Here is a 25,482-nt window from a genome sequence, read left to right as displayed (position 1 = left end):
ATTCTTTATTGACATAAAGTGTTATCTAAATAACGTAAAGTTCGGAAAGAATGAAAAAAAAAAATTCAATAGTTAAAGAGTACTTTCTTAACATTATATATTTGCTCATCGAAATAAGTTTAGCTCTATAGGTTTTGTCACTGTAAAAAGAAAACATTTTCATCCCTCACAAAAACACAGTTGGATATTTTTTATCGTTCACTTAAACCGATATCATGTTTATTTTATGAAAAAGCACAAAGAAATCGACTGTGAATGAATGCCAACTCATTCATGAAAAGCAAGCTCATATACGTCCGAATGATTTATTCGCCAAATAAAAACGTGCAATCATTTTTGCTGCGTCACCGAGTGTGACGTCATCACGGGTGGATGCTATTGATATGATGAGCGTTCAAATCGATACAATACGTCATGATTTTTTTATTTCGAGCATTTACAAAGTTCGCTCTTTCTGTACTTTATGTTAGGTCGCTTTCGAAACTACATTTTCCATTTTATGCGTAGTAGTGCTTGACATAATTTATTTTATAGTTGCTACATAATTGGCCTGGGAAAAGGCAATATTTTTGTATCTGTAACGATAATAATAAGCACGAGCATTGGATGTTTTAGTATTAAAATAACCATTTTTCATTGATTTTTAAGGACGAATATTTGATTATTATTCCAGTAAAGGAGTATAAAAATAAGAGAGAAGCAGTTAATTAAAAAACAACTTCAAACTAAAATTGGGTCTCGCTGCATTAAGGAATATTGAAAGTACATACCACCAAAGGAAGACTGAGCCCACACGTGCATTTTCATTTAACGCCGTTGCATTGAAATCTTTTAAATCATTAAAAAGTGTATGGAAAAAATTACGAAGCTTTAAAATGACCCGACTCGTTCCTCTGACGAAATGAAAAACGCCCCATTTTCATAATAAAGGCTGGGAATTTATATTCAACGCTTTGAACTCGCTGGCCGCAATATTTTTAATCCAAATAGCGTTTCTTATCTCTTCGCAAAGACCACTACACTCTATAGAAGGTTCCTAGATTGCCTGAATTTTATACATGGGACTTTTTAGAGTATTTTTATATCATCATAATATTATTCATTACCGACGACATCATAAAGGTAGCAGGACGGCGCTGGACGCATGCCGGACGCAACCGGGCAACATGGAATGCATTGGGGGAGGCCTATGTTCAGCAGTGGACGTCCTATGGCTGAGATGATGATGATCTTCTTTATTAAACTAGTCGCAATCTACAGCTAATCCGCAGGAGAACCAAAGTAACCGACATAGCTCGCAAAATTGCTAAAATCAAGTGGCAGTGGGCGGGGCACATAGCTCGTAGAGACGATGGCCGTTGGGGTAGAAAAGTTCTCGAGTGGCGACCACGGGCTGAAAGACGTAGCGTGCACAGGCTCCCCACTAGGTGGATCGACGATCTGGTGAAGGTCACGAGAAGTACCTTGATGGGCGCAGCGCATGAGCGGTCGTGATGGAAATCCTTGGGGAAGGCTTTTGTCCAGCAGTGGAAGTCATTTGGCTGAAACGAACAACGAAAATATTTTAGAAAATAAAATATGTATAACCTGTCTTCTTTCATGAATGGAGTCTATGGTAGTTAGTGATCTGGACTTTGTATAAAAACCTGGTCCGTCTGGGTCACTGCATTATGGCAGAGTGGGCGATTTGTATTCTTCTTGTTTTATGAATATGTACTGGTATTAATCGTAATATTGTTTGTTTATTGGTCACAAATTATTAACAAAGGAATGAATATAAGATATGATACATGAATATAACGTATTGTATCGACGCCTTATTACTTGATGGACTGACATTCTCAGGATAGAAGATGAAAAGAACTCTCCTCTGAAACACCAAGTATCTAGTGGAATGTTTTAGTCTAAAATGATGAAGGTTAACTGTGGAGGAAAAAAGGCTAAATATTGGTCTTCTTGCTAGTAATTTGTATAATACAATAGGGAATATGAGTATATTCCCGTTTATTCCTCAGCTAAGCTAAGTACTACCCGTTCGCGCTAAGTTTGCCGGTCCGTGGAATGCGCGTCCCCTTTCCCAACCGCGATTAAACGCAATAAGTTAGTGATTAAACGCAATTAATGTGTCTTATTTTACGCAAATACACAATTTTTATCAATAATAATAAATAAAAATATTTTAAATATAAGTAGTTTGTTAAAGTAAAGCCTTGATCACACGTACCGAGCAAACGGGCGAGACAGTGCTCTCGGCCGAGTACTCGGTTACGCCGAGTGCTCGGCCGAGCGCTCGAGTATGTGACTCGCTCACCCAACTGTCTCGACCGAGTAAACATTTTACTGTCTCGCCCGTTTACTCGGTACGTGTGATCAAGGCTTTAAAGCGAACGGATAGTATTTATAATAATATGCTTGAATCAAAAGATTACCTACAAAGGTCGATGAATGGGAAGTCTCACACTGAAATGTGTTATGTGAAAAATGTTTTTATTCAGTTAAGGATTATTTGACATGTAAATTACAATAAACAATTTGACATCTAATTTAATTTATTGAAGTAAGATTATTATAATTAATATTATTGAATAACTAATTGAATTATTGACAAGCTATATAATAATTATAATTGTAATTGTAATTTATAATAATGATTTTCACATGCCAGCTACGCTGGTGAGATAAGCTGCACCTCTTTTTAATTTAAGACCACATATTTTATTGTACCACATTATCTCGGTGAATAAATAATCTTTGAATCTTTGAATCTTTGAAAGTATTAAGTTATTGCTGAAATATTGCTAATTTCTAGATTCGTAAGGCTCTTTATAGCCTATCATAATAATATTATTATAACCACAATTTAGTTCTTATTGCATAATCATAAAAACATGCAGCGACAGTGCATTCAAATTAGCCTATATTTCTGCTCTCTTACCTAAAGGTAAAGTTTGAACATTCTCGTCGTGTAGAGTCGTAATTTTCAATTTACCCTCACCCCGTAATTCATGCTATGAACACTTGGTGAAAAACTACGGCTCCAAGGAAAGTTAAAAAGAATGAACGGACTGTAGGAACCGCGACTCGAATCCATTTTCCGTGCTTGCAGCTACACGACGAATATTTTAGGTGACGGTGTGTAGCAAAAGTGTAAGCGATTTGCGTATGTCAACGTTTTTACGGTGACGTTACGAGACTTTTTGATACCTAGGCTAAGGTACTATCGATACTAGGACTCAGCCATAGGACGTCTACTGCTGAACATAGGCCTCCCCCAATGATTTCCATGTTGACCGGTTGGTAGCGACCTACGCTCAGTGCCTTCCTGTTACCTTTATGATGTCGTTGGCCCACCTTGTGGGTGGACGTCTCACGCTGCGTTTTCCGGTACGTGGCCTCCACTCCAAAACGTTGCTGCCCCATCGGCTGTCAGTTCTACATGTGCCCTGCCCATTGCCACTTCAGCTTGCTAATCCATCGGGCTATGTCAGCGACTTTAGTTAGTTTACGTTTTCGTTTTGGAGCATTGTTTTATTAAATCAAATTTCCTGCATTTTGGGCCAAACGGCGTGTCTAAAGACATTTCTCACGGCGCGCCATGTTCTAATTGCGTTTATTTGCACATCCGCCAGACGCAGACTGCATCTTTATGCATGTTTCAAATAATGATCTGCCGCCCTCGCGACGAGTCGCAACGCGTTCTCATGTTTTTCATACGATTTTCTTAACGCCTTCTGTTTTTTTTTGTGGCAAATGTGTGCTATGATTGTTTAGAAATAACAATTATGGGAGGCGTTAAATTTAAAATATGGAAATTGATTTGTTTACGCGAATAAAAAAGATTTGTTTATTAGGTCGGTAATGAAAAGTATTGTAACTGTGAAATATTATTATTTATTTACTTATAGGCGTGTATCGACATTGCGAGGCTTCACGCGAGCTTGCAGATTTTATGATTTTAGTATGATATTGTTATTCGAGGTGCCTTTTAATCCAGAAGTAGAGAAAATCATAAAATAAGTTTGTTGGATATAATAAGGATAAAGATTTCCCTATTAACTTGGTCATAAACAAAAGAAGAAGAAAGTAAAAAACCCAATGATGCCACTTGTTTTAACCTTTAACCGACGAGGTGCGGTCTCACAGACCGCTCCGGTTTTTGAAATTTCTGGATTGCAATGTTCTACTTACTCCCGTGTCCCGAGCGTCTCAGTACCTTCGAGTTTAGTTGCCCAAACGCCATTACTGGTAGTGGTTACATCGACGAGGGCAGTTTAAATAAGATAATTCGATTTAAAGTTCAACAGCGGTCTGTGGGACCGCACGTCGCAGACTACGTGACATTTTTGTACCATACTGAAACTGGAGTTTTTGTTTTAGACGACTAATTTTTCGTAAAAATGATGGATCCTAGGCCACCACAACCTAGGAAAAGACATTTCCTAATGATATATTGATATTTGAACATAATATTATGTAAAAGATGGTAGTCTGTAAAAAAATACCGCGAAACGGGTGGTAAAGCAAACAGTGAGATGTATTCTAAGCTCTGACATGCCAAATCAGCCTGATGTCATTCCACCAGCTGCAAAAAAGACATACATTTTAGTCCATCTAAATTGAAAACGAAATTATCTTACAGGTGTTACCTATGCATTCCGTAAATGCTTGGCATGCAGTAAAAAAAATGTCCTGATTTTGCCTGATGTTTACCCTACGTCATTTTTTTTTGTGCATGTAATGTACGTGTCATTTATTTTTATTTTATTCATTATGTTCACTATATTTAGGAAGGAGTATAGTTTTTCTTGCTTTGATTAAAATTTACAAGTTATATAGGTATTATTGAGCTCTAGTGTAATTTCAATGTAATTAAGGGTCAAAAAAGTTTTAGCCATATTTAAATAAAAAATATACATTGATTCCTCGCAAATTATACGTATGTTTATTTGTAATACTATAATGTTCTCAAAAAATATAAAACCAATATACTTATATACAAAAAAATATTACTTTTTGAGTAAACAGTATAGCGGTCCCACAGACCGCACGTCGCAAAAAAACGTGACAAAAAAATCACGTCGTCGGTTAAAGGTTAAGAATCTTGAAATTGAAATCCACTCGTACATAGGTACTCGCGCGGTGTCTACTTAATTCGCTTTCGTTGTTTAAAACAAAAGAAAATTGGGAACCCGAAACGTTGGATCCAACATTTGCATGTCCCGACAAACGTTGGCGAAACGTTGGCAGCGTGCCCGCGAGCATGATTCATAACACCCGATGTCAACCGCTGACCATTTGTCAGCATTACAAGTGCGGAGACAAACTACTGTAACGCGAGTGTTGTTCGATAAAAATAGTTGTTATGTAAATAACACATGAAACTAGGAAATATGGGTATCCCCTGTTTGATGTCATGAACTTCATGACATAGAGTTCTTGCAAGTTTTTATTGCGAACTTCCTTGCATACTTTCGTATCTATAGCGTGTAAACGTGCAATGAATCTATTACAATTTTAAAGAAGAAACTGATGGCCGTCAATTTATTATTTTGGGTTACTCTTATTATTGAAATTATTTTCATAATTTATGCTGATTGTGATAATGTTTATACTCTCTCATAAATTATCTACGAAAAAAGTGCAAAAATTAATGTTTCTAAATATACAAAAGGGAGAGTTACCTCGTGAAAGGCAACTCTCGGTTTTTGTTTTGTTTTTATTAAGGGGTTTAATTCAAATTCAGTACCAATTTGAGTTCAAATTCGAGTTGAATTCTAGTTCAAATTCAAGTACAATTTGAGTCAAGTTAGATTTTTTATTTGAAGCCTTTTTAACGCAGTTTGCATACTGCGGGTACCTCCTGTAGGCTCCTCCGTCTTCCGAACAGTAACATTTGTGGCGCAATCGACACCTCAAATGGTACTGGAGGCCTTTTATGGCCAACCACCGTCCGTCACGACCATGTGGATCATGTGGACGCCCCGGACACCCAACTGCTGCCTAAGGAGAGACAGTCTTAATCACAAGGTGGTCAGGGTGAGCCCAGTCAACACTAGGCCCCAGCCGAAGCTGGTTTTAAGTCTTTGGCATAGCCACAATCCATGTGGTGCCGAGGCCCACAGATCACAACGTGGGTCACACGCAACCGACGGGTCGGTTAGATGAAGGAACCTAAAGGAAGCCCGAGGGTATCTCGTTGGATTTTGTATTTATGCAGCCACGAAAAAAAACTTCGATACCGCGATTCAGGAACGGAATTTTAAGTGCGTTTTTCTCTGAATTCACCAAGTTCTGGCTGTAGATTTTTTACACTGAAGTAAATAAGGCCAGGATTAATGGATTTTGGGTAGTTTTTTTAACACTTTCATTCAGTTTTGGTCGTAGTTTTTAAAATGTTTAAAAGTAAAATGCAGCTCTCTGATTGGTCAGTGGAATGACGTAGCGACGGATACAGGAAGTTTGTATAAGAGTTGGTCACACTTCGACGCGAAGCTATGAGAAAAACATTTGTTTTGTCTTTATTGTTTTTGTTGATCTAGGTTTACAGAGTTTATTGCACAAAATACGTAATTTGCAAAGACAAAACGAATCAGCAAAATTTTGAATTGTTAAACCAGTGGTTCCCAAACTTATTTAGTCTACTGCCCACTTTGAGAATAAATAATTTTTAGCGCCCCCCAGTGTTGTAGTCAAGAGTCGAGCTCAGTCGATGTCTAAGAGTCCTCCTAGTAGATGACGCCTCCCAAGCCTCTTCACAACGTCCCGATTTTTTTTCTGGGTCTCTTACCGCCCCCCTTTAAGCCTGCAGCGCCCACAAGGGGGCGTTATCGCCCACTTTGGGAAAGACTGTGTTAAACGATCACCGCACTTTTTTTTCCAAAAATTAATTACTCACCATGTTCATTTATTATAACTGAAATATTGCAATGTTAATTTTAAATTTGAAAATGTTGTTATTGAACATAACTAAAATCTACACTAATATTATAAAGAGGAAAACTTTGTTTGTTTGTTTGGTTGTAATGAATAGGCCCATAAACTGCTGGACCGTTCTTAAAAATTCTTTCACCATTCGAAAGCTACATTATCCACGAGTAACATAGGCTAAATTTTATTTTGGAAAAAAATAGGGTTCCGTAAAATATGTAGATAATGTAGTACACGCGCGCGTAGCCGCGGGCGGAAAGCTATTATGTATATTTATAGCTCTGATCTCACATAGGCAATAATGTGGAGTACAGGCCTTAGAAATGACGAATGTCAGTTAGGGTTACCATCAATATAGAAATTGTGATAGAAATGTCTGACTCTACGATGCGATACTCATTGCTAATTTCTATAATGGTAAAACTGTGACTTTTTGAAAGGTTTAATTTTTTTTAGGTTGAAAGGATTAATTTATTCGTTCAAAGAATTATTTCTCGTTGTTCTTAATATTATATTTCACGTTATTTATTTTTCATTTAAAAATGTATCTTTATTGTAAAGATACGTAAGTTTAGAGCTCTAGAAACTGATTCACTAAATTATGTTGTAGACCTAAAAAATATACAATATTTGGATTTCTTTCTTATAATAATAATATTCGTTGTGGATAAAAAAAATCCATACTACCCGTTCGCGCTAAGTTTGCCGGTCCGTGGAATGCGCGTCCCCTCCTCCAACCGCGATTAAACGCAATTAGTTAGTGATTAAACGTTATTAAGTGTTTTATTTTACGCAAGTAAATACACAATTTTTATCAATATTAATGAAAAAAAATATTTTCAATATAGTTTGCTAAAGTTATAGACGCATTCCTTCGAGTGACGTCATATCGCCAGCGGCAAACTGATCGCGAACGGATAGTAATATTCTTTGTTTGACCTACAATAGTTCTATAATAATAATTTAAGTATACATCAAATTTACATGCGAATAGTACATTATTAACTTATATTAAAAGGTCTCAAGGTTAAATGTAATGTCCCAGTATTGATCAACTAACGTAAAGACATAATAGTCACTCATGCCACACTACTGTGCACAATTATACATTCTGTGACGCCACGTCCCCATACAAAGTAAAGTATTGTTTTACCATGAGCTTCAAAATGATAAACATTTGATAATAATATGGGCGATTGGCCGCAGTGCGTCCGTTTCTTACTAAAACTGTATAACGACAAATTGGTATACAAATTGATGTACTTAGATGTATGTAAGTATAACAGAGTGATCCTTCGAATTATCTCAAGGCTTTAAGATTTGACAATTGTACATTTTATGCAATTAAAGAGGAAATATTTGTAAATTTTTATGTTTGTATTGAATAAGTAGTGTCCACATTTTTTTTTTCTGATGAACATACAAAAATAAGGCATATTATTTTTTATTTAAATAAATGCCAAAACACGCAAATGTTCTAAAGTTCTATGTGTGTTTTAGTTCTATAATTTTTCGTGGATTCTGTGGATATAATAAGATATGGAACTACATTATTTTATGAAACTGACAAATATGACAATATTAATTTCACGGATACGTTTACCGATGGAAACTTGTAACAATGTCTATAGACTATAGATACCATCGAGACTAAGGTCGAGTTGGAGCAATTTCCTTTAGTTGATGAAAATCATCGATGCGATTATGAAACGATATAATAATAGATAAGTACACCACAAAATTATTAACCCTTCAAGTACCAGCAATCAAACACGATAGAAATTAAATTGTTACCGCGGTCTCATGCAACCACATAAGTAGGGCTCGAGTTGAACTTTTGATAGTTATATTTTTGGTAACCAGAAAATCTAGACATAGGTAATTGTAACAGTTTGAAATCCGAATTGACATAAAAATAGGTTTCAGAATGAAAACTGTTGTGTTCCGGCAGTTAGAGGTAAGATAGCCAGTTCCTCCGTAGTTGAGGATTCCGGGTGAAGCTCGCTTCCACCTTCGGCCTGATCGTCACTTACCATCAGGTAAGATACAGGCCAAGAACTTCCTCGTTGTGGATAAAAAACATATAAAAAAACTTTCACGTAAGTACCTATGTAATTTTGTTTAGGGGGTTGCTTTCTTACCGGTTTGAAACATAGCAATCACGGACAACAACAATAAAATCAACCAAAAACTCGGAGAAAGTAAAATATAAAAACAAAAAATGTGGGTAGTTTCTATTATTCGGTTCGACATGTTAAACCATCGAATCTTGCACGCCGACTATTATGTATGTTATTACCAACTGAGTATATCCAAAATTCCAAATCCAGATAAAGCGACATCAAAAATATCGACGAAACAAAAGCATTATGGCAGCTAAAAGAAAAGCCGATCGGTAAATCTGGAAAAATTGTACGCGCAAGCTTTTCCAGAAAAAAGAGTCCAGTCACGTCACATGCGATCCAACGATTTATGAGGTTATCCTGTTTATGCTTCAATAAGTTTGATGCTTGGCTGAACGGGCTTTGGATCTTTGCCTTGTTTCGCTGCAGTCATAATGAGAGGGAACCGCCAGTCTCGCCCTAACCTCCGGAGGGGGTGGTCGCGCGCTCGCTGCCTCGAAGTTGGCGCGAACGAAAATAGTTCTAGTGACATGTTATTTTTAATCTGTGTGTGACTCGTTTATGAATCGCGCGTGACAAGTGCAAGTTTATACACAACTTCAACAAATCTGTGGATTTTTTTCATACCCCGGTGAGTGAATACTTCGAGTTTGATATTTAATTTGTGCGATCAACAATTTTAGGGTGCGCGTTTGTAATTACTTTTTGCGTGAGTAACGTTCTATTTTCACCCACTCATGATATTAAAATGGACATTTTAATTGCGGGTGGGTGAAAAATTCTGGGTATTTTTAAGTGTCAGCTACAATTTACTTTTTAATCATAAAATGATCAACAAAACGTGGCAAAGGAAGACAAAAAAGACATTAGTTAAAATAATATTGAATTCCAAGAAATGGGAAGAAACTCTAAACCTGGACTAAAATAAATTAACTTAAGTATTCGAATATTAAAGCTAAAGCTTCGTTTTCGCCGAAATTGTGTTCTTCTGTCGTTAATTTTTTTTACCGGCCTCGAAGATAAATGCTTTAAATTATTTACGAAGAATATTTATTTTAATAAATTTAGTTGCCAGCCTTTTGGACACCATTCCCGACTTCGGCGCTGGGGGTGATAATTATATTTTTCATTTTGTAAATAACATAATAATAATATTTTAAATTAAATGTAGTTATTAATTTTTAAATGTTATTTTATCCTAATAAATAATATTATTTAAAAAAAATGCCAAATAAGTTTACAGAATTGGTAATAAAATATATTTAGAGATATAGATTGTACTGTACTCATCCTCCAATTACAAAATTCGAGGTGTGAATTATTACCTACCTATGTACAAAATGTTTTCCACGTAAATTGGGTGAATACGGTTTCAGGCATAACGTTAAAGATTGTTTGGTTGTACCTATACAATATCTTTTTGAGAAGCATTAATTCAATAAGGAAATTCTTAATTTTGGTATCTTTAATAACTACCCCCGAGATGTTCAATTACTGAAAGTAATAAAAATATTTTTATTCATTGATTCAATTCAATTCAGGATTTGAAATTAATGAATATTTAGAAATTGACGTCATAGTTATCTTTTGATGCACAAAATATTTAAGAAATAAGAAAATTTACTAAAACGTCATAATTTCTACCAACTGCAGCGTGATTTTAAGTTTAACGTTATGTTTTAACAAATTAATAGCCACAATAAGCCCGAAGTAAATTAACCAATGTATTTAAACAAGCTAATGAGTAAAAAAGCTGCTGTTTTAAGCGTGACGTTAAAATGTCATTCCCCTGAGCAGTATGGCGAAATTAATGTAGCACTGTAAACAGACTGTTGGTAATTAAATTGAACAAATGAACCAATCAGTTTTAATTGAAAACAAGCTGATACGCTGATTGTTATAATTTTCGCTTTTGTTTCCCGCCTTCTGGGAAGAGACGTGTTGTTGTCTTTTCAGCGACATTTACTGGCCGGCTTTGACAGTGCAGCCAACTTTTTTATTTTTTTTGAATGACGGCAATTACTGGCCAGTGTTGCGAGTGTTTACCTTTTTTTATTAAAGTTGCATTTGTTTTTCGAATGATGTTTTATTTTTAAATGTGTAAAGCAACACATCAGTTTTTCGAAAAATGTTCCATTTTCGTGCGAATTTCTAAGATTTTGGAAGCATGAATTACTATCTTAAGCAACACCCAGAGATTATTTAATAACTGCGAAAGATAGGTCAATCCTTGGTGTTGACCATTAATGAAACGGATTTACTAAAACTCTTTTGCTTAATTCACAGTGCCCCATCTCCCACAACCATTTTACGGAAAAACTGCCGCAGACTCATTTTCAAAGTCCTGTATCTATTATTTATGCTCATATAATAAGCTTAAAAATATATAGTAATCATCGGACATATATTCTTGTAGTCCATTAATGAAATAGATTCTTGAATTTCATTACCATTATTGAGTAAAATATAAAAATAATTTGGCAAATTTGAAGATTAACGTCACATTTTGATCGTGGTTTTTGGTTTAAAAACACAGCAATAACTGCAATAAAAGTATCCCAAAATAAAGAATATTCATTGTAGAATTGATTTCTACAGTTATTGTTTAAATATTAGTAACCACTTTGTCAAAATATTGATGTGAATATCAGTATAAATTACAATGCGCAAGCCGACATCGATTAGTATGGCGCGAGCGCCCGTCAAGGCAGGACCTGTGTCATTTTTCCCGCCGTGACGTTTACGTGCGTTCGTGTCGTAAAGCGGTGATTTGTACGGCGACCAAATACATTTGATACTATGCCGAGAGGCTGTTTCGAGTCGGCCGGCCGAGCAGAAATTGAAGTGATGAATTTTAATTTCTTTGACGGATCTGGGTGTAACTATGTATAATATGTAGGTACCATGTATTTAATTTAATAAATAAATTATAAAAAAGAATATCCATTATGCGAGCACCACACAAGCATATCAGTTGCCTACTTTTGGACTAGATGGCGCTGTGAAATTGTCCAAAGATTTGTTTATTGATTTATCCGCTTTGAGTTTTGTTTCGTGAAGAAGAAAAAGAAGCGTTTTGTTTCGAGAGGTTTGTTGTTAAATCTATACTAATAAAAGAGGAAAGATTTAATTGTTTGTTTGTTTGGAGGCAATAGGCTCCGAAAAAAAATTCTTTCACGATTTAGAATCCTAATTTTTTTCTATGTAGGCTATAAAATATTTTCAAAAACTTTAGTCCAAAATCTTTGATAAAATTATAAAATAATAAATAAATTAGATAACATATTAATACTTTTTTTTCAGTACGATTTTAGTGCTTGTTTTTCAGAAATTCTACGATTTAACTAAACTTCTAGTGTTTATATTTTATGCATAATTTATTAACTTCTAAAATATACATTTATCCTATTGATAGATGACGTGCTTCGTATTTTATTAAAATTATTAGGTTAAAAAGGTGTGGAATGCTATTTTGGAGATAACTTGGTTCCATAGAAATATAGAGAGATGCTAAGCTTGCAAATAAATGATTTTATTATTATTTATATTATTATTACTAGCGGCCGCCCGCGACTTCGTACGCGTGTACCTCGTTTTACTCCATTAGGGGTGGAGTTTCGTAAAATCCGCTCTTAGCATCTATAGCGCATACATTTTAAATTTCAACTCTCTTACTTTAAACACATAGGACTTTCATAATATAAACTTCCAACCCTCCTTTTATCTCCTTAGCCCCCGTAGTTGATTTCTAATGATACATTTTCAGTATACTGAACATAGGCCTCCCCCAATGCTTTCCATGTTGATCGATTGGAAGCGGCCTGCCTGCGTCCAACGCTTCCCTGCTACCTTTACGATGTCGTCGGTCCACCTTGTAGGTCCCACGCTACGTTTTCCGGTACGCGGCCTCCATTCCAGAACCATTCTGTCCCATCGGCCATCAGTTCTGCGTACTATGTGCCCTGCCTATTGCCACTTCAGCTTGCTAATCCGTTAGGCTATGTCAGCGACTTTGGTTCGTTTACGGATCTCATCATTTCTGATTCGATCTCGCAAAGAAACACCAAGCATAGCCCTCTCCATAGCACGCTGTGCAACTGAGCTTCTGTATAAGGCCTATAGTGAAAGGCCACGTTTCCGAGCCATAAGTTATCACTGGTAACAAACATTGGTTATACACTCTAGTCTTTAGGCATTGAGGTATTTTGGACGAAAAGATGTTGCGTAGTTTCCCGAACGCTGCCCAGCCGAGTTGGATTCGACGATTGACTTCCTTCTCGAAATTGGACCTACCTAGCTGGATCGTTTGTCCGAGGTAGACATACCTACTTGTCGACAATCGAGAATTGAGCTCCCAACTGAAACTGGGTAGGGCGCAACATGGACATTCGACATAAGCTTCGTTTTGTCCATGTTCATCCTCAGGCCTACCTGTTGGGAAAATCGATTAAGGTCTTCGAGCATTGTACCAAGATCTTCCAACGATTCTGCCACATACAATATCGTCGGCAAACCGATGTGTACACAGTACCACAGTGTACCGAACAGTATATGTTTATGTACACCTCCACAATATCTAGAGATCATAGTGAGCATAGGTACATTTGAACTTTCAAGTCTCTTACTTTAAAAACCGAGGACTGCAATACAAACTTCCAGCCCCCATTTTAACTCCCATAAGGGTTGAATTTTGCAAAATTTCGTCTTAGTGACTACCTACGTTCTAAAAGGAGGTGTATTCCACTTTGATCACCTGGCTTTGATCAGCCAGGTGATCAAAGTGGACTTACAGCGACAATTTAGTGTCCTTTGAATTTATTCTATGCCTTTGATCACCCACGGATACGATGTCCTGGGTGAGCCAAGTGGACTCTAGTTAAATTATTATTTTAGTGTCCTTTGATCATCTACAAACAAATCACACCTCCTCTGAATAGTCACGTCCAATTGTTGTACTACATATTTTGTTTTGTAACATTTTTGATATTTTCTAAAAACCGCAATAAACAAATGATCCGCAGGTGATCAAAGAACACTAAAAAAGTAATTTAACTGGAGTTCAGTTTGATCATCTTGGTGATCAAAGCCAGGTGGAATAGACCATTAACCCCTATGAGAACTCTTTTGAGACTTGTAGTTTCTGAGACTTCGTGATGAGTGAGTGAGTCACTTAGTCATTCAATGACCTTTCTTTCTACTAAAATTATACGTACCTATAGTAATTATCATTAAAATCAAATAAGTAAGTACCTACCAACCTAAGTAATTAAAATAAAGACCCTACCAAAAAAATAACAAAGTACATACAGAAAATAAAAACGAAGTAATTCTTATCCTATTTAACTAAAATCGCCCACGCGCCCATCCCATTTGTCCGCCGCTGAACCGTACCCTAATATTCATCTCGGTAGATGGCGGCACATAGTAAGAATTTGCAAGGAAGTTTGTAAAAAGTCACTAATTAACACTTTGATTTGCTCGTTTAAACACAGTGAATGATTCAAATAGGTACATACAGTGAATGGTTCAATTACATAAAATATCTTTATTTATTAAAGGAGAATGCCCAAGTGACTATGGGAGTTGGTATCGCTATCAAATTCATTGTACATTAATCGAATAAAGCTTAATTTATAGTATGCATACAGGACTATTTGGCACAGTTTTTTTTTTTTATAAAACTCCGGACTTTGACGTAATTTTGGTTTAAGTGAAATGAATGGTGTCCATTGGCATAGCTACAGGTTTTACCTTAGAATACTTGTTTTATATTTGTGGATAGTTACCCTGCCTAAAAAAAACCCTAGCTACGCCAAAGCTAGCGTTATTTGATAAGGATCAGATATAAACACAAAATAATCTTGCGTGCATACCAATGTTATTTATACCATTTTGCAAGGGGAAAGGGATTTGTGGTTAGCCCTGACTACTTAAGGACAGGAAAAAATCAAATGATATCGCGAGCTAACTACGAACAGCGCCATCTATTGACAACCGTGCGAACTACGTAGTGTCGTTGCTCGGTGATAGGTGTTGCTGATTGCAGCTCATTGTTACAATACTTTTTATTAAAATCGGATTTTATTCCGGAGGTTTTACAATTTCTTACTACTTTCGCAAATCATTACAAATGAAGAAAGGAATTTACGGTGTGGTACCCTCAATGTACAATTAGATTTCGAGCGATACCACTTTTGGGCATTCTCCTTTCAATATTATGTATTTCCGAACAGCGCTATTCATAGTACATGTAATATTTAGTTACTAATTTACTAATGATGTCGATAGATGGCGTTTGACAGCTTTGCCTTCATGAATATTTACGTACCTCAAAAAATTTTTTCAGGCGCAAGAAGATTTTAACCAATGACGATAGATGGCGCTTTTCCACGTCTTATGAAAATCCCAAATATTTTACGGGACCCTATTTTTTTACAAAATAAAATTTAGCCTATGTTACTCGTGAGTTATGTAGCTTTCGAATGGTGAAAGAATTTTTAAAATCGGTCCAGTAGTTTTTGAGCCTATCCATTACAACTAAACAAACAAACAAACAAACAAACAAACAAAGTTTTCCTCTTTATAATATTAGTGTAGATAAGTAATGCGCTGAGTTCGAAACTCAGTGTCGTATTAGAAATTCACACACACAAAGAAATCAAATTATGTGCTCATTATCCACTGCGGTATCAGTATTCAACGTTCGAATAATCTTTAGTACTATGCAAGCAATATAAACTGTTAACATAATGACGTCGCTACTGTCATCATTGCTTTCACAAGCAATATGTTCCAATTTGTCCCTTGTCACATTTCCCTTTAGTTTCTGTGATCTGTGCTTGTTTCTAAGTTGATATCAATTAAATATTCCTTAGTACTTTTGATTTAATTTTTTTTGGACACGTGTTTGAAAAATCAAGGTCAGATTACAATAACATAACAAGTGAAAACGTAACATTGCATTGCAACTCGCAATTTCGCAATATTGATGAGGAGATTCCATTGGAAAGTCTGTATTCATTCCTAGGATTCCCCTAACACCATCAAATTCAAGAGAATTCAAGAGAGTGCAGTTTCCCATCTCATTCTTAGGGACAACGGTTTAAAATAGTGTGGTTGCATAGAGCCTGCAACGGGCAACCGCGTGCGCAGCTGCTCATACTAATTTTCGATACAAAAGCAAGTGTTGGCGCCCTCACGAGTTTTAGCGGAGTTCCATATGGTAGCGGGAGTAGACTTAATGGAAATCTATGGTTCTCCGACGACCAGTTGTATGTGGAATACTCCAGAGTATGCGCACACAATAGCCTGGTGATTTTAGCACCTGAAGGAAAAACAAAAAAACATTGTTTACAAAGAAATCTGCGGCAGGTGTGGTGTTTTAATTTTGTTTTAGAAAGATCTCATAATTTAGTAAGTATTCAAATATTTAAACATAATAATTTGTAGATTTTATATAAAAAAATATTATAATCATTTAACAAAATTAATTTTCTTAGAATATTTTAATTCTATTAGAACCATTTTCCACTTCATCGCAGAAGAAGTCGCGGGCAAAAAGCTAGTATGAAATATGTAGTATTGCCCGCGGCTTCACCCGCTTGAAATCTAGTTTGTCACAGATCGTCATAAATTATAGCCTATACATTGCTATTCTGGTCGACGCCAGGGATGGATGAGCGTCGCTGTCGCTGGCGACAGGGTCTTCTGGTTCAGGGTTCATGGCGTAGGTCTCAGGCAAAATGAAATCCACTCGTAGAAATTAATAAACTCAGTGTATTCACGAAAATAATTACACACAGCATTAGAGTCGTATCGGAACTGAGTGAACCAAAGGTCTTGCGATAGGAACGTCCGACCCGAGTGATAGTTGAACACAGACTGCCTAGTACTGCTGTACTGTACTGTAAAGTTTCATCAAAATCTGTTCAGTAGTTTTTGCGTGAAAGTGTAACAAACATCCAGACATCCACACAAACTTTCGTATTTATAATATTAGTAAGACTAGTAAGAAGTAAGATAGTAAGATGAATTATTTTAGTTATTTGTTTACTTATAATAATATTTATTTATTTATTTCTTAGCTCTGTCTGATAATGGATCTGGAGGAGATGCAATGGCCACCTCCGTAACAAAACAATAGAATCCTATAGAGTTAGGGCTTGTGTGATTCGCCTTGACGAATATTTCGTATCCAGGGTCCGATGATGAAGCTGTAAGGGGGCAGATTTTTTTTTCACTATGTGACTGTCTTTATTTTGTACTTAATATATATTTTACATTTATTATACCTATTCGTGTTTCATTATTCGTATCCAGGGTCCGATGATGGAGCCGGAAGGGGGCAGATTTTTTTTTCGCTATGTGACTGTCTTTATTTTGTACTTAATATATATTTTACATATTATACCTATTCGTGTTTCATTATGAATCGAAATATAAAAGACTTAATAAAGTCTATTAAAAATTTAAATTAATTTATCAAGTTTGAATACCTCATTCTACCTTAAAATTAATAACTTAAATCAAGTCTTAATACGGTCACGGCTCAAGATTTTTTTGTCCATTTCAGCGTTCTTTTTACTCTTTTGACGTTGCGTTGACAGCTTTTACCTAAATTCGCGCAGAATATTTTTGTGAAATGGCTCTTAATTTTATTTCACGACACACGTCTGCGTTTTGAACTTTTCATGAATAGTCGCTGTTTTTAAGTAGATAAACATGTAAGAGGTAAGCTTTACTTAAAATTGCCTTATTTCTAAGTTACCAGTGAAGAGAAAACTCTTTTAATTCAGTAATTGGGCCAAAGAAAGAGACAATTTGGGTGAACAAAAATAATGTACACTTGCTTTTATCTACATAATATTTTTAACCTAAATTCCTCAACTCTACGTGTCATTTTCGCTCCTTATCGGTTGTCCCTGAACGTTTCTTATAAATATTCAGCCTAAATCCTCAGAAAGCTATTTCCAGGGACTTCGTTACTTTAAAGGGGGAGTTTTTTCGCGAACGCGAACTTATTTCGCCATTTAAAATACTCGAGTGTTCAGTATCAGGATAATACTAATTTTTCACTGATGATTGAATTATTTTTTTTTAATTTAAAATAGGTTTGTTTGGAAAATACAGCGTTTAAGTAGTGCGTGGCTTCAGAAGAAAATTCTGGATATGAAGCATCAGTTGACGGATTTTATAAAAATACCCTCAGAAAATTACGAATTTTAATCTTATTATACAGGGTGTTAGGTAAATGGGTATATGAGCCGACACTAGCCCGTTAACATAGGCATATAAATGGTATGGTGAAGTCAGAAATTTGATATTACCATTTTAATTTTTGCCCATGTTAACATGGGCTAGTGTCGGCTCATATACCCATTTACCTAACACCCTGTATACATATAAAAATATTACACTTTATAACTAAGTATTAGTGAGGTTATACCTACTCATAGTCTAGGGGTAGGCTCTATTCATAACTCTGCTTACTTGTCTAAAGTTTGTAGGTACACTCTTTTGTCATTTTTTATGTTCACAATAACTACAGAACTATTTTTATAAACACTGGGTAGTAATTGGTGGTACAGTTACATAAATATTTCCTACCACGAACATCTAAATCAACTGTAGAAACCTACCATAATCTCGATACATGAAGGTGTTAACGGCTGTCGCCAAGTCTCAGCAGACGTCACAAACTCGCAAAGTTAATCCTGACGCGATACGTCAAACTGACGCACTCCGAAACTCGTAAGCCTTCCAGTTCAAATGATACGTCGGAAGCGCAATAACCAAGTTACATCACTCTTGATGCCAATAACGTTGGGATATTGGATTTCTTTTGTCTTTCCCTGCTTTTTTTAAGTCGTCGAGTGAGGGTTTTGGACGTGTGTGTGGAGATAAGGACTGAGAATGGAGATAGGATGTGCATATCTCATGACTATGGAATCTGGACTTGTATCTGTTACAGTCAAAACTCATTATCGGTCAAAACCACTTTTGACTGCAAATATCAGTCAAAAGTGCTTTCGCCTGATTTAAAATACCAATCAGTCCAAACTTCATACAAAGTAATAATTATCTACTATATAAAAATAAGTCGGGTTTTCCTCTCTGACGCTATAACTCCAGAACGCACGAACCGATTTCCACGGTTTTGCATTCGTTGGAAAGGTCTCGGGCTCCGTGAGGTTTATAGCAAAGAAAATTCGGGAAAAGGGGGTAAAACGGGATCCACGCGTACGAAGTCGCGGGCGGCCGCTAGTTACTTATACATATTTTGCCTCACACCTAGGTTTCTTAAAAATATGATAAGAAATAAAAAGCAACATTAATGTGGTACCTAAGGTAGGTGTACCGCCTATGTTCATCAGAAATAATGTAGAATTATAATGGTGAAAGAGTTTTTCAAATCGGCCCAAAGTTTCGGAACATATTCAATACAAACAAACAATCAAATCATTCATCTTTATATTATTAGTGTATATTATCTTAGATTACAACACATGATCTTTTACGGTGTTTCCTTCCTGATGTCGTTGTCGGACTGTCTAACTGAAACGAGATCCAAGGAATCTCGAGAGGATCTGTTTCAAATCCCGTTGCCGCCGGCCTATCGTGGTGAACCCACTCGTAACACAAGTATTTACTACCTAGAGCTGTGCCCTGCGGTGTAACCCGCGGTAAAACGTAGCGTATGTGTTAAACCAGGGTGTCAGCGAACTCCATACCAAATTTTATTAAAATCGCTCTAGCCGTTTAGACGGAAGTAACAAACATACACACACACTCACAAACTTTCGGCTTTATAATATTAGTGTGATGTGAATTCGCTTATCACGAGGCGTAAGCGGGACTATTAGTAATTTTTGCAATACAAATTAATAAATAAAGAAAGTAACGTACAAAGTCTTGAAATGCCCTTGAGTATAAAGATAATTTAATTATCTACGTCTTATTAAGGAAAAGCAAAATAAGATCTTCGGCTTCAAGAGACAACACGAAGGCAGTAAACTCAACGGTTGTAAAATTAATTTTCTTGAAGTGGCGGCAGAAGAGCCCATAGTTCGATTCCCGGAACCATTTGAAAAGCGACTTTTCACCGAATTGGTTCAGCAGAGTGTTTTGGGCGTCTTCCATCGATTCGGTACTTGTACTGTAATCAATTCAATTAATTTTGCCTCCATTCAGTCAGTTAATTACTTTTAGTCAACTGAATACTCGGGTATCAATTCGAGTCTTTGTGAAGTACAAACTAATGAAAATACTTCAATCATTAGAGATTAGACACACAGAAATATCTTAAAGTCTCAGACAGATAGTTTGGACACGTGTAAGCTAAAGTCTTCAAGTAATTTAAAATGAAATAATTTATTAAAAGATGATTAAGATTTTACTTCGAAAATACACACTTATTTAGTCAACCGAGTGTGACGCAATGTCGCATGATTATTGTCTTTATTTGTTGCTTAAAATAGTATAAAATGCAAATCGTCAGTATTCTAATTATTTTATAAGTTGCCAACTAGATAAAATTAAAAGACACAAACTACTGAAGGACTTCTTTCAGCCAAGCATGTGATACGATTGCTCCTTTATTTACGTTTGTCAAAAACGTAACGTGAACGTAAAGGGAAACTGACAACACAAACAGATGTAGATTCATCCCGAAACTTGTATTTGCCGATTGTAATATTTGCATTCGAGTCCATTGATATCCTGGATCGGGACACAAAAGGGACTCCTCGACAATAACGTTTTGAGCTCGTTTTGAAGTACCCAAACGATCGGGACAGCGCACCGATTTGGAAGTCGCTCGATAAATTACCATTGTAGGAACGCGAATATGCCCAATTTGTAAAGGAAAAAGTGAGTGGTGGAATAATTGTTTACATTTGCATCTGTGATTCTCTCTGTGATCACTCAGTGAACAAGTTCATAAAATAAAAAATGAAAAAAAAAATCTGTCATTTGTTTCTGAAAACTCATGTTCCAAAAAACACAGAGCTACCATGAAATTCAGGATATAATTTCATACATACTGAAATCCACTTTACTTAATTAGTCCCATCTGAAACAGAGCTTACACTAAAGCAACTTTAAAACAAATAAATAATATAAATCATACTAAACATCGATGACTCATCGCTACTAATATTAGTAGAGTGATTCACACGCACCTCAGTAGCTGGCACGACTGACACGCAAGCCACCAGGATCAGGCAGTCGTAGCTTGATAAAATAATTAGGGCCCTCGCCCCGGCGACTTTTTGCAGTAAGTCGCGCTGCTGTAGCGCGTTAGTAGCGCGTTGGCATCACTTCTGTAGTGCGTTGCAAATGCGACTAACGCGCGTTAGTAGCGATGCTGTCGAATTCGCCGTGGGCGAGGGCCCTTAACTACGAGTAATATTTATGGCGCACTCGTATAAAACTTTTTATGGGCTAGAAACTTATCTATTTTTAAATGCTGAAGTTAACAAGATCGAAATAAGCATTGAAAACTCAATAAAAATTACGAGTGATGTCAAAATAGCAACCGCGTCTTCTTTTGCATGCCTATTCCTTTTCAGCGATTCTCTAAGGGGTTCAAGCAAAGGTATTATAACATGATTTCTCTTTAACTGGTTAAACGGCGGTGCTTTGCGAAGGCGCCGGTTTTATGCCGCCTCGTTTTGTCGAACAGTAGATTTCAAAGGGCAAATTTGAGTAAAATTATAGCTATAGCTAGATAGATAGAGGTCTTTATTGTTCGGACAATGAACATGCTAAGCACTGCTCTCTTAGGTACTTGTAATGGAAACGATTTTGCAACTAAAATCTGGTAGAGACCAGGCAAATAAAAAAAAAAATAAAGATGGATAAAAACGAGCAGTATCTTTGGTGATGCGAGTAGTTTCAGAATAAGACCTAAAGACTGTAGAGTCTTATGTACCTACAATAGGAGCTACTTTTTTGTATACACACTACTATATGCTGTGGACTTTACGTTGTTTCAAAATAAGTTTCCCTTTGTTACAAAATATAATAACGCTTAGCATTTTCCATGCGGCGATTACTTCAGGACATCGTCTAAAGTAGTGGGTTATCATTAACACTTCTAACTATTCGCATCAAGTTATAAGTGATAGTATCTTAGACTAAAAGATCTTGTCTCTTATGATCAAATTAATATGGAAACGGTAAACTATAATTAGCTACATTTATTAAGTATAGTGGTAGGCTAGCTTCCAATTAAAAAAACTGCTTTTTAAATAAACTTTTTATTACTACTTTTGGAAATATTAATGAAAATTTCATCACGTTTCATTTTAGACAATACCTATTTTATATACGGTTCTTCAAGAATTAGGTATACTTTCTATAACAAACGGGATCATTATTTTTTAAATTACGTCACTATTGGAACCAATGCGTAACAGGCTTTAATTTTTAAGCGATGGCTGATTGTAGAGTTAACAACTTACGAATAGGTAGTTTGAAGTTTTTATTCAAGTCAAACGTCCGAATTCACAAACGATGCTTGCTTAAGTGAATCAGCAATTAGAACACACAGCGTTGAATGGAGCTCTGTGATTGGTTCGTGTGTCACCCTGTGCGTCCACGCGCACTGCAGTGCGCTCGGAGACCTCACAGTAATGTTTGTGAATACGGGCGAAAATCAATCTCCGCTACGTCCCATGAATTAAACCAAACCGAAAGGACTCTTGCAAAATGGCCTCGAACAAAAACGGGCCAAAATATGAGACTTATATCATGGTGTTGGGATAATAGAGGGTTCAACGACTGTTATAACTGGGGCGGGTTATGTCCACGTGGTACCTTAATCAGGCTTGATGTTTTGTTTTGTATTTGAATGTTGAAACAAAAAAAAATGTGTTTTGCTTACTATAATTTAGAAATATTATGAATAATGTTAATGATACCCAATCCATAGGTTTATTAATCCTTCAAGGCCCGCGAATCTAGACACAATAGATATATTATGCCGTCTGGGACTTTAAAGGTTAAAGGAGATTCATCATCATCATCATTTAAGTCACAGGACGTCCATAGCTGAAAATAGGCCTGACCCAATGATTTATCTAAATCTAACTCATTATAGGATAAGTCCATTTTGTCGTTTAAAATGGACGATAAGGCACATCCTAGGCTGGGTAGTAAAAAAACATTTATAGAATATAATAATATGTACTTCTGCTTAGAAGAATTAGACAGACATAACCGAAAATTTCTCTTGTTTTTGAAATCGACGAACCCATTCAGTGTGCCTACCATGAGTTTACGTTAGGGGTGCTCGCTAGCGACTGCGTAAAAAAATGACATTTAAATGTATGACATATTGTGCAGCGCCCCTAGCGGCTACTTTCAAGAAATAAAATCTTCATAGAATTTTTTGACGTATTCGCTAGCGAGCTCACCTAACGTAAACTCATGGTAGGCACACAGCTTACGGCGATTCTTCGAAGTATCGCGTCACTGAGTATGTTCGATATAATCTTTTGCTTTCTTCTTTCATTATAATTAACTGTCACATTTCTAAGAATAGTCCTTAGATCTACTGATATTCAAAGGAAAACATTATTTTGTCCTACTAAGAATTAAAATGTTATTATTTAGTTTTTCCAATAAATGCTTGCAAATACACTCGTATGTTGAGGACAGGTGATTGACAACTGCGAAAATATTGGAAAGAAAAATTCACTAGAATTATAATCTCTATATCGGTATAACTTAAATAGAAAATCTGTTTTCAATTGTGTGCAAGTTAAACTGTATTTAACAAAAAATATTTCTTAGAAAGTTGAAACAACTATTAAAAAGCTATTTTACAAATATTTCATTCATTTTCAATTTTATGAAACTTTTATTCTCTTTTTTTGATTTTTTCCAATAAGTTGGTTTAAAAACGATAATTTAGAGCGATAGATTTTTTTTATATTATGTAGATAAATACTCGTAGATAGATATTATAGACAGACACATGACATAAAACTCATCGCAAGTTACAAGTGAGGGTAGCGTCGGGCTCATTAATTTCATCTTTCATAGTCAAAGGGAATAAGTAGTAACACACTTTCAACTGGTAACTTCGATTTCCACATCCAAAAATTTTATAAAAAAAAATAAAACCGACTCCAAAAAACCTACACTAAAACGTAGAAAAATAATTAATAATTACCTACTTATTTATTAGGACGAATTATTAATATTTATGTAGGTATACCATGATTGATACTTCTGGAGACGGTGCCAAGATTATGAAACATGTAAAGTCTGCCTGCTTATTTCTTGCTTTTTAGTTAACTAATTATTACCTTGATGTTACCACTGAAGGTAGGCAGTACACTGAAAAATTGGTTCATAATCGGCGGAGATATTGCGTATAAAAAAGTTCATCCCCAATTTTCCACCCTTGGGGGTGAAATATTTTCTTCAAATTCGCATGAAACTACCCTTTTGATAATACCTATTCAACAAAAAAATAATCGTTCAATTGGTTTATAATCGGCGGAGATATTGCGTATAAAAAAGTTCATCCCCAATTTTCCACCCTTGGGGGTTGTTTTTTTTATTATTAAATTTAAGTGGGACCACCCTTGAGGTATTACCTATACGCCGAAAAAAGATTTGTTCAAATCGGTTCATAATTGGCGGAGTTATCGCGTAACAAACATAGAAAAAAAAAACATACGGGTTGAATTGAGAACCTCCTCCTTTTTTGAAGTCGGTTGATAAAAGATCATCAAACATCTGTAAAACTTGCCTTATGTACGCCGTACATGTTGTTCCAAGAAGTTGAATGATTTTTAAATACTTTTCTTTTTTGCATGCATAAACTGTAATGGTAGGTAACAGAATTTGATTTGATTTTTGATTCTCATTTAGTAGAATGGGATCAAAATCCATGGGATCGAAATTTCTCTCCAGGAAAGTTCTTAAACTTCATGTAAAAGATAAATTACGTAAATCTAAGGACGTATGAAAACTAAATTACTGTTTTACTTGATTGTGGTTCATGCATATAAATAATGTAACGTTTTCGGCGCTAGAATTTCTAGTTTCAGGAAGTTTGCTATGCTAATTAGTAGGTAAGGGATATAGTTCTCATAAATTTGCGGCAGCTCTTCTATGTAATATTATGTTGAAATAATATTAAATGTCTTCATTTTGTAAAAACTGTAAGTTCCAAGTTCCTAGAGGTTGTTACTTTAAGATACAAAACATAACCCTCCTTCTGGCGCTGTTGGATAAAAAGATTCGAGTACCTAAATTATTATTTATTTATTAAATCTTTAATACCAAAATTTTAACATTAGGCGAACTCAATGCCATAAGGCATTCTCATCCAGTTTACGTTCTACTATTATATTGTTATTGTTACTTTCAATATTTCTATAAAAATCGGCTTCTACGAATATTCAATAATATTTTT

General features: G+C 35.7%; 2 protein-coding genes across 2 annotated transcripts in view; both read left to right on the top strand.

Moving 5' to 3' along the window:
• LOC135088467 (THAP domain-containing protein 5-like) overlaps nucleotides 1–25,482 on the top strand; it is a 462,607-nt gene that overhangs the window by 56,635 nt on the left and 380,490 nt on the right. The window lies entirely within an intron of this gene.
• LOC135088471 (glutamate receptor-interacting protein 1) overlaps nucleotides 9,528–25,482 on the top strand; it is a 386,630-nt gene continuing 370,675 nt past the window's right edge. The window contains exon 1 of the mRNA XM_063983299.1: nucleotides 9,528–9,681. The gene's annotated coding sequence lies outside the window, so the exon portion shown is untranslated. The remainder of the gene's footprint in view (nucleotides 9,682–25,482) is intronic.

Source organism: Ostrinia nubilalis, chromosome 4 (genome assembly GCF_963855985.1).
Source record: "Ostrinia nubilalis chromosome 4, ilOstNubi1.1, whole genome shotgun sequence".
Taxonomy (NCBI): Eukaryota; Metazoa; Arthropoda; class Insecta; order Lepidoptera; family Crambidae; genus Ostrinia; species Ostrinia nubilalis.
This window is presented reverse-complemented; position numbering and strand designations above follow the sequence as displayed.